We start from the raw sequence: 8,761 nt of genomic DNA, 5'->3' as shown, positions 1-8,761 counted from the left end.
GCCTCAATTTCCCTCCTGCACACATGAGGGCATAGCACTCCTTTCATCTGTTTCTATTTCCAGTTCCTTGGAGCAGGACTGGATCTTATCAATGGGATGTGCACTGTTTGGGGCCTCTGCTGTCACAAATAACAATCGCTGTTTGTGACCATAAATAATATGGGCATCAGGCCCTTTAAAAAACTGTCCCTCCCTACCTGGCATTGTAGCCCCAGCCTCCTCCTCTTCCTCCCTCAGGTTGCAGCCCTTGTTGGCGTCCCAGTGGTTGTCATGGAGCTACAGGGCCTGTAGCCAAGGCTCCGCTGACGCTGGGAGGCCCTGGTTGCTAAGGGAACACGGTAACAGCCAGGGGCTGGCAGTGGGAAAGACAAGAAGCAACCTCTTGTCCATGGAGCCAGGGGAGCTGTTGTAAAGGCAGCAGCAGCAGGGACTGAACATGTAAGTGCCCAACTACATCCCCCCAGGTGGGAGAAAGGGGGATGGAGAGCGCTGGGCTCAGCTAGTTGGGGCTTGGTACAGAGGCACAGGGTGCAGAGCTCCCAAGATCCCAGGCTTGGCGGCAAAGGCCTTCTCTCCCAGGCATACAAGCCTCTCCACCTCTCCAGCCTTCTCCCCAGCTCAGTCCAGTGAAGGGAAGTTCCTGGCAAGGGGCATTAAAGATGCAGTGTGGTAGCCTGGCTGAGGGAGGAGTGACTGGGGCTGTGGTGGGGCACCAAGAGTCTGCTCCTGGTTTTCCATGGACTTCTTTGCAGTTAGGCCCAGCCTCACTAAGCATTGGCAACTTAGTGATTTTTTTTTTTTTTTTTTTTTTTTTGTGCTAGATCTAGCAACTTTTGGGGAGTTCCATGCCGCACGGGTCTGTGGCACATCACTTTACTGTGGGTGGCACTTGGTAAACTCCCCAGTGTTATTTGTGATGGCTTTAGAAGGGCGCTTTAGCAGCATTTGGCAACTTTTGGAGGTTGGTTTGGTGAATTTCTGCTTTTAGAGTTTGGCAACATGGTGTACAGAGCTGCATAAGCTGTAATGGAAAGTAGTGGTCCTTTTCTTTCTCTGTTGCCAAACTGCTTCCCCTTCTCCCTTACACTGCCTCCCCCCCAGTTAACAGTATTGTTCACAAAACTAGTTCCAGTTTATACCTTTTTGGTTGTAACTTAAGCCACTGGAGGGGCAGTTTATTTCTAGCTGAAGCTCAGTCTTTGTACTGGGGATGAAAGAGCTTAGAATACCTCTGTTGGCACAGATGCATACTGCATACAGACTGCATTTATTTAATCATTAGCATTTCCCTCATTCCTATACCTGTTCCAATTTATGCAATCTTTCTTCAGTGGATTAAAAACTTGATAATGTCCAAGTCAAACTTTCTCAATGATCATGGCCAGGGGCTCCAGATTATGTATAAATATTGTCTCTCCTCTGATTTGGAAAACAGGAAACCAGATAGAGAGGAAAGCAAAAGTCAGGCATTGTGAAATGTCTTGCATACAGTTCAAGAGAGAGCTCTGTAGGTAAGTCAGCCAGTTATGTATTTAATATTCTAAACCAGGATGTTAAATCAAGTCAGAAGACCTGAGTTCTTTACCAGCTTGGCCACTGGCTTCCTAGTTGACCTCAGGCAACTCACTGCATTTTCCCATGCCTGCATTTCCCCTCTGTAAGAATTAATTATTGTTATCCTTTCTTATAAAGTGCTTTGAGATCTATGGATAAGTGGTATATAAGAACTAGGTTGTAGGAATACTTATTGTTAATATCATTAGAGTTTTTTCTTAGAAAAATTATATACTTTAGAAAGAAGGTTTTTGAGCTCATTGTATAATCACATATTGTTCCAAGTGCAAGAACAAGCAAGCACCCACTAAAAAGTAGAAAAACTGATAAAAAAGAAATACCCTCACCTGTGTAAAATCCATCCAGGGTTCAATACAGGCTGGATATGTGTGAATTCCCCCTTGGTTCTCTCTGGGGTTGCTACTGCACAGTGAAAAGGGGACACAGACAATAGCAGTAGTGACCATTTTCTTACTATATATCTACCACACTGTCAACTCCATTTCCTTTCTTAATGGAATGTTTTCCTTTTGTTGTGTAGGAAGCTTTGAGTCTGTTAAAGTCAGTGGGATTCTTGTCTTTGATTGGAATGGGCTTTGGATCAGGCCCTGCCAAAGCTCACTTATAGGAGTTTTGCTACTTTCCTGCTTCCCTTCTTCCTCCAAGTATCTCCAGGGCAGGGCTATATCTGATTGTATGTATCAATATGTGGAAACAATCCAGGATGCATTTTTATTTATTTGGTTTTTTATCTCCCCTTTCTCAAGTAATTGACTTTGTGAGAGTTTTGAAACATTCAAAACCTAATGGAAACATAGTACAAGGTTCAGCTGACTCTATTTATGCCAGAAAAATAAATAAAAGCAGAGACTTCACTGGTAGTAAGGAGGGCAAGAGAGGAGTCAGAATTATTGCAGCTTCTTTGTTAGTATTTCTGGTTGGTCTCACAGTGCTGTGTATATGGCAATTACAAAGAGCATGTGCCAGAACCAGAACAGAGATCAGAGTCTGTGAGAGGTGAAAGACAATATAAAGCAGTACTGTAAATACATTAGAAAGGGGCTTGGTAATTAATTATAGGTGATCCATGACACAGAATGCCATGAAATCTCAGCTCTCCAACAGAACTGGCAAGGGGAAGGGGCTGTAGCTGCTGTTTTGTGTTAGGGATCAGAGAGCATAACAGCTATGGCTGTCAGATGAGAATTGAAGTTTAATAAAAAGGAATAACAGGGGGATTTAATCTAACAACCCTAATTAGCAATCTCAGCTGTGGCAGAGTTTGTTTCTATAATAAATTGCAGGTTGACAGAAAGTAAATTATAAAATATAAGGGAGACTGGAGTGTAAAGGCAACAGGCCATGCTTCCTCGATTGCAAGGTTTGATTTAAACAGCAATCAGCCATTTAACTGGTATTGAAGGGGGCTGAGGGGAGGAGATTAGTCTTGTAATTTTTGCAGCTGCTTTATTAATATCTTGGGCTGTTTTCACAGTGCTGTTTGTATGGTAATTACAACTAGGCAGGTGATTTTTTAGGCAAGAAGTATGATCTTAGGTCATAAACCTGAATAGGGGCAAGGTTGTTTAGCTGTACAGGACTGTTCAATAACATCTTAATTCAGAATTTTAACCAATCTCCTGTCTTGCTCCTCAGCACAGTGTAACAGAAAGGCAAATTAACCAATTCCTCCACAGGGATAGCTTATTCTAGGGAAAGGAGGAGGAAAGAGGGAGAATCTATTGTGTGCTTATGAGCAAGATCATACGCACAGCCTATGAAGTACCTGGAAAAGACCCAGTTCTCTGCTGATTTTATACCCACGTAACCCCATTTAATTTCAGTGGGATTATCTATAAATTATAATTTGTCCCTTACTAAGTGTCCCTAAGTGAATGGAGGGATTTAGGTGCCTGTCAAATCTGATAACTAAATACAACAGTTGAGCTTCACAGAGCCTAAGCACAGCTGCTCCTTAGCCCTGGAGGTACCACTAGGCCCCTAGGTGCCCAAAATATGCACAAAACCATAGATTTATAGATTCATAGATGTTAGGGTCGGAAGAGACCTCAGTAGGTCATTGAGTCTGGCCCCGTGCCCTGGGCAGCAAAGAGTGACCCCAGCTAGGTGCTTGTTCAGTCTCCTCTCAAAGACCCCCAGGGTAGGGGAGAGCACCACCTCCCTTGGAAGCCCATTCCAGATTCTGGTAACCCTTACTATGACGAAGTTCTTTCTAATGTCCAACCTAAATCTCCTCTCCATCAATTTGTGGCCATTGTTCCTAGCTACCCCAGGGGGTGCCCTAGTAAATAGAGCATCTCCTATTCCCTACTGCCCTCCCCAAATGAATTTATAAGCAGCCACAAGATCACCTCTCAGCCTTCTCTTGTGAAGGCTGAAGAGATTTAGGTCACTCAGCCCCTCTTTGTAGGGCCTTGCCTGCAGGCTTCTGACCATACGAGTGGCCTCCTCTGAACCCTCTCAAGATTCTCCGCATCCCTCTTCAAGTGCAGTGCCCAAAACTGGACGCAGTACTCCAACTGCAGCCTGACCAGTGCTGCACAGAGGGGAAGCATCACCTCCCTGGACCTGTTCATCATGTGTCTGCTAATGCATGATGAAGTGTGGTTAGCCTTGTTGATCACTTTGTCACATTGACGACTCATGTTCATCTTGGAGTCAACTATGACTCCAAGATTCCTTTCTGCTGCTATGCCACCCACCTGACCGTGTAATCATCTACATCACAGCCTGTCAGTTTATTTACAAGAACAGAATGCAATACTGTATCGAAGGCCTTCTTAAAGTCTAGGTAGATGACATCTACCTCAACTCTTGCATATAAGCACTTTGTAACATGGTCATAAAAAGAAACAAGGTTAGTCAGGCAGGTGCTACCTGCAATGAACCCATGCTGATTTCCTTTCAGCATTATTTCCCCTGCTGGGCTCCCACAGATGTGATCCTAAATGATTTTTTCCAGAGTTTTCCAAAGGATAGAGGTGAGACTAACTGGCCTATAGTTTCCCAGTTCCTCCCTCCTCCCCTTCTTGAAAATAGGGATCACACTGGCCCTTTTCCAGTCCTCTGGGATCTGACCGGAGCACTATGAGTGCTAGAACAGCTGTGCCAGCAGCTCTGCTATGACACTGGCCAGTTCCTTCAGCACCCTTGCATGAAGTTCATCTGGGCCCGCTGAGTTGAACACATTCAGCCCCTCCAAATGCCCGTTCACTGAGTCTGTGCTAACAGTTGGTGGGCTGGTGTCCCTCCTGTGTCTACCTGTGATCCATTTGGGAGATTTTTCTTGGTCTGTGTCTAGGAATACAGATGCAAAGAACTCGCCAAAAAGTTCGGCTTTGTCCCCCCTCTCTGTCACCAATTTCCCTAGTTTGTCCTGTAAGAGTCCTCTGCTACCCTGTGCCTTCCTTTTGCTCCCTATATATCTGAAAAAGGACTTTTTGTTGTCCTTAATTTTTGTCACCAGCCTAAGTTCTAATCCTTCTTTGGCCTTCCTAACTGATTCTCTGCAAGCGCGAGCCAGGCAGGTATACTCCTCCTTGGTAGCTACCCCCTGTTTCCACAGCCTGTATACCTCTTTCTTTGCCCTTTAGGCTTTCCTGGACTGCCCTGTTCAGCCAAGAGGGCTTCTTGGCCCCTCTGCCCCCTTTTATGCACAATGGGATTGTCTCCTCCTGTGCTGGTAGGATCGCTCCCTTGAGGAAAAACCACCCTTCCTGGACTCTCATTTGGCCAATGCTCTTGAGCTTTAACACCTCACTAACTAATCTCTTGAGCACACTGAAGTTAGCCTTTCTGAAGTCACTTCAGGCCTTCTGGTTAGTTTACCCACCCTATGCCGGATAGTGAATTCAATCAATTGATGGTCACTATCCCTTAGGTTACCTTGTACTTGCAGATTCCTCACCAGGTCATCCCCTGTGTAGCTAACACCAGATCCAGCCAAGCGTTTCCCCTAGTGGGACTGTATACCTCCTGTGTAAGGTGGAGGTCCTGTATGCAGGTTAAGAACCTACGTAAGCGATTAGATTTAGCTGACTGCTCCTCCCGGCAGATGTTAGGGTAGTTTAGGTCACCCATGACAATGATGTCTCTTGACTGTCCGGCCTCTGAGAGCTGTCTGGAGAATTTCAGGTCTAACTCATTTTCCTGGTGTGGTAGACCCCCACTACCAAGTCCCTTTCCCCCTAACCCCCTTGTATCCTGACCCACAATACCTTGGTTTGGTCCTCCTCTAATCCCCTTTTGATTATAGAGGATGTATATTGTTCCTTAACATAGACAGCAACAGCCCCCTCCCCCTTTTCCCCCGACTCTATCCCATCTGTACAACCTGTAACCCTCAATGCCTACTGACCAAACGCAAGTAGGGTCCCACCAGGTTTCAGTTAGTCCAACCAGGCCGAAGTTGTTGCTTGTAAGCAGGAGTGCAAGTTCCTCCTGCTTGTTCCCTATGCTCCTGGTATTAGTGTAGAGACATTTAACCCCCACGATGGGTGCCCTTGGTACCCCCCTGTCCTGATGTCTGTTGGGCCCCTTAGTGCTTACCTGGACTAATCCAGTGCATTGCTCGTGGCTTGCTCATCCTAGGTTCTCCTTATCCTCTGCTTCCCTGAGCTCTGATGAAGCTAGTTTAAAGCCTTTTGGAGGAGATCAGCCAACCTGTAAGAGAACAGACTCTTACCTTTAGAAGAGAGATGAAAACCATCTGAGTCCTAGCACTGTTGAGGTGAGTCTATGCCTCTCCCTGCCTAATTTGCTTCTGGGGCTTACTGAATTGAGCCTCACACAATTGTGGGCAATAGCACCTCACCTTTATACTTAATAGATCAGTCATTCATGCGCTCACCTCATCCCCACCTTTCTCTCCGTAATGTGTAACAGGACCATGAGTGCTGCATCCTGTTTTTTCAGTCTCTTTAGCTGAACCCATTCTGTTTTGTATAAAATACTTGAATATTCAGTAGGGCAAAGAGAGTGAAAACACTTTAGAATCTGGTGGTTGGAGCATTACCCTAGGGAACCCGCGTTCTAATTCTTGCTGCAGTAGATAGTTAAGTTTTAAGCTTACTGGACCAGCAAAGATGAGAGGGGCCTCACTGCCCTATAGACTAGTAGCTAGGTCACTCACCTAAGAGAGAGGAGTCCTGGCTTCAAATACCATCTGCCAATCAGGTAGAGGGGGATGGATCCAACCAGGTGAATGCTAGGGCTGTGTGAAATTTCGACGGGTGTTTTGTTTTGAAGCTGTTTCGCCATGTTTCAAGCTTGAAACAGTGAAATTGAAATGAAAGGCCTTGAAACAGCTTTGAAATGAAATGAGGGCACTCAAAACATTTTGAAAGTCTTGAAACATTTTGCACTTCAAAGCTGGGCTTGCTTGCAGCTAAACAGAAACTAAGGAGAGGGAGTGGGGAGGACTGCTCTGATATTGACATCTAGCTCCTGGTTCGATTCTCCAGCTCTCTGATTGCTTCCCTCAGCTCTCTGATCATTGCTCTTCCCAGGAGGTGTGGGCCCCCGATCTGCCCATGGAGTTCCAGCAAGCTGCTGCTGCAGGCTGGGGCCAGTGGTAGCTGCTCGGTGCAGCCAGCTCTGAACGCTAGGAAGACTGCGGTGTTGCTGTTGGCCCCAGCCTGCAGTGGCAGCCTGCTGAAACCCAGTGCACAGATTCGGGGGCCCGTACCCCACAGGAAGAACTGGGGGAATTGAACAGGGAGCTGGGGAATGGAGCCGGGGCTGGGGAATTGAGTCGAAAGCTGGGGGAATGTTCAGGTTCCTGAACATTCCTCCAGTTCCCAGTTTGATTCTGCAGCTCCCCGATCTTTCCCCAGCTCTCTGACCATTTCCCTCAGCTCTTCCTGCGGGGTGCAGGCCCCCGGATGATGCGGGATGACAGCAGGCTGCCGCTGGCAGCTGACGATGGGGGCAGCGCTAGCCTGTGCCGAGCACCGGGAAGACTGGTGGGAGAGGGGGGGAGGCCGGCGGCCTGCCGCTGGCAGCTGACGATGGCGGCAGCTCTGGGCTATTTCCCCAGCCGGCAGCAGCAGCCTTCTGAAACTTTGCGTGCAGATCTGGGGGCCATGCCCCCTGGGAGGAGCTGAAGGAATAGTCAGAGAGCTGGGGATCGAACCGGGAGTTCTGGCTGACATGCAGAGCCGCCTCAGCTCCGGGACAGTGTGTGGCACCCTCCTGAGCTGCGCTGCACCTGCGAGATGGTGCAGCTGCCACACGGATGATCCTATGCAGGGTGGGGCTCTGCCACAAGCCCTCAGAGGCCCCAATTGCCGCTGCCAGAGCTGGTAAGTGCAGAGCTTTTTTTTTAAAACTCTGCACTCACTGACTGCAGAGCACTGGGAAAAACCCAGTGCTGGCGCTGGCCCCAGCCAGCAGCAGCAGCCTGTTGTCATCCTGTGCACAGATCTGGGGGCCCGCGCCCCCAGGACGGCTGCAGGGCTGTGCCAGACTCCTCCTGGGGGGAGCGGCTCTTAGCTCTGAGTGCAGGATGACAGCAAATGATACTAGGTTTGTTTTGAACAGTTTGAGGTGCAGTTTCACGAAACCCCCTACACCTATCTCCTTGAAACTTTTTAAGCATCATGCCCTCAGAAGGGTCTACCATCCCTGCAATTTTCATCTGAATCAGGCAAGAAATGGCAAAATTATAGGCATTTTTGTGATTCCCCATAGACTATGAGTGAAACATCGAAATGCATCAAAACAGGACCGAAACAGAGAAACAGTTTTGGAACAGTGCTTCTAAATGGCGAAATGGAAGTCAAAACAAAATGGTGCTGTTTCTCATAGCCCTAGTGAATGCACTAAACACTGTGGTATTAGGTATGAGACAAGAAAAGTCTCCTCTTTTGTTGTCATTTAAAAAAAAAACCAAAAAAACTGTTTAGGTTTCTAACTGGAGGTGGGGGCTCCCAGCTGTGAAACTCCAGTAGGGAGAAATGCCTGAATTCCCAAGAACATAGGGGCTTGTAATTCAATCCTCACTCTGGTATGTCCTAGTAAATAATTTGTCCTGGCTTTTCTAAATCTCATTCCCAGGTATGTAACTCTCCCTATCTACTGGGGCACCTAATGCCAGGTTGTGGATTCTGCTAGGTGGAACAGCATCTAAAAGTCTACCACTGCAGTACGTAACTTTGTAGTTTTGGCTCAATGAGTAAGTTATTAA

The 8,761-nt window shown here is 47.2% G+C and overlaps 1 protein-coding gene across 1 annotated transcript in view; it reads left to right on the top strand.

Moving 5' to 3' along the window:
- The first annotated feature begins 323 nt into the window (after positions 1-323).
- The window catches only part of HYDIN (HYDIN, axonemal central pair apparatus protein), a 438,260-nt gene continuing 429,822 nt past the window's right edge, over positions 324-8,761 (top strand). Inside the window, 1 exon segment of the mRNA XM_025199799.1 lies at positions 324-438. The gene's annotated coding sequence lies outside the window, so the exon portion shown is untranslated.

Source organism: Alligator sinensis, unplaced genomic scaffold (assembly GCF_000455745.1).
Source record: "Alligator sinensis unplaced genomic scaffold, ASM45574v1 scaffold203_1, whole genome shotgun sequence".
Taxonomy (NCBI): domain Eukaryota; kingdom Metazoa; phylum Chordata; order Crocodylia; family Alligatoridae; genus Alligator; species Alligator sinensis.
Note: the sequence above shows the minus strand (reverse complement) of the source record. Positions and strands in the feature narration are given on the sequence as shown.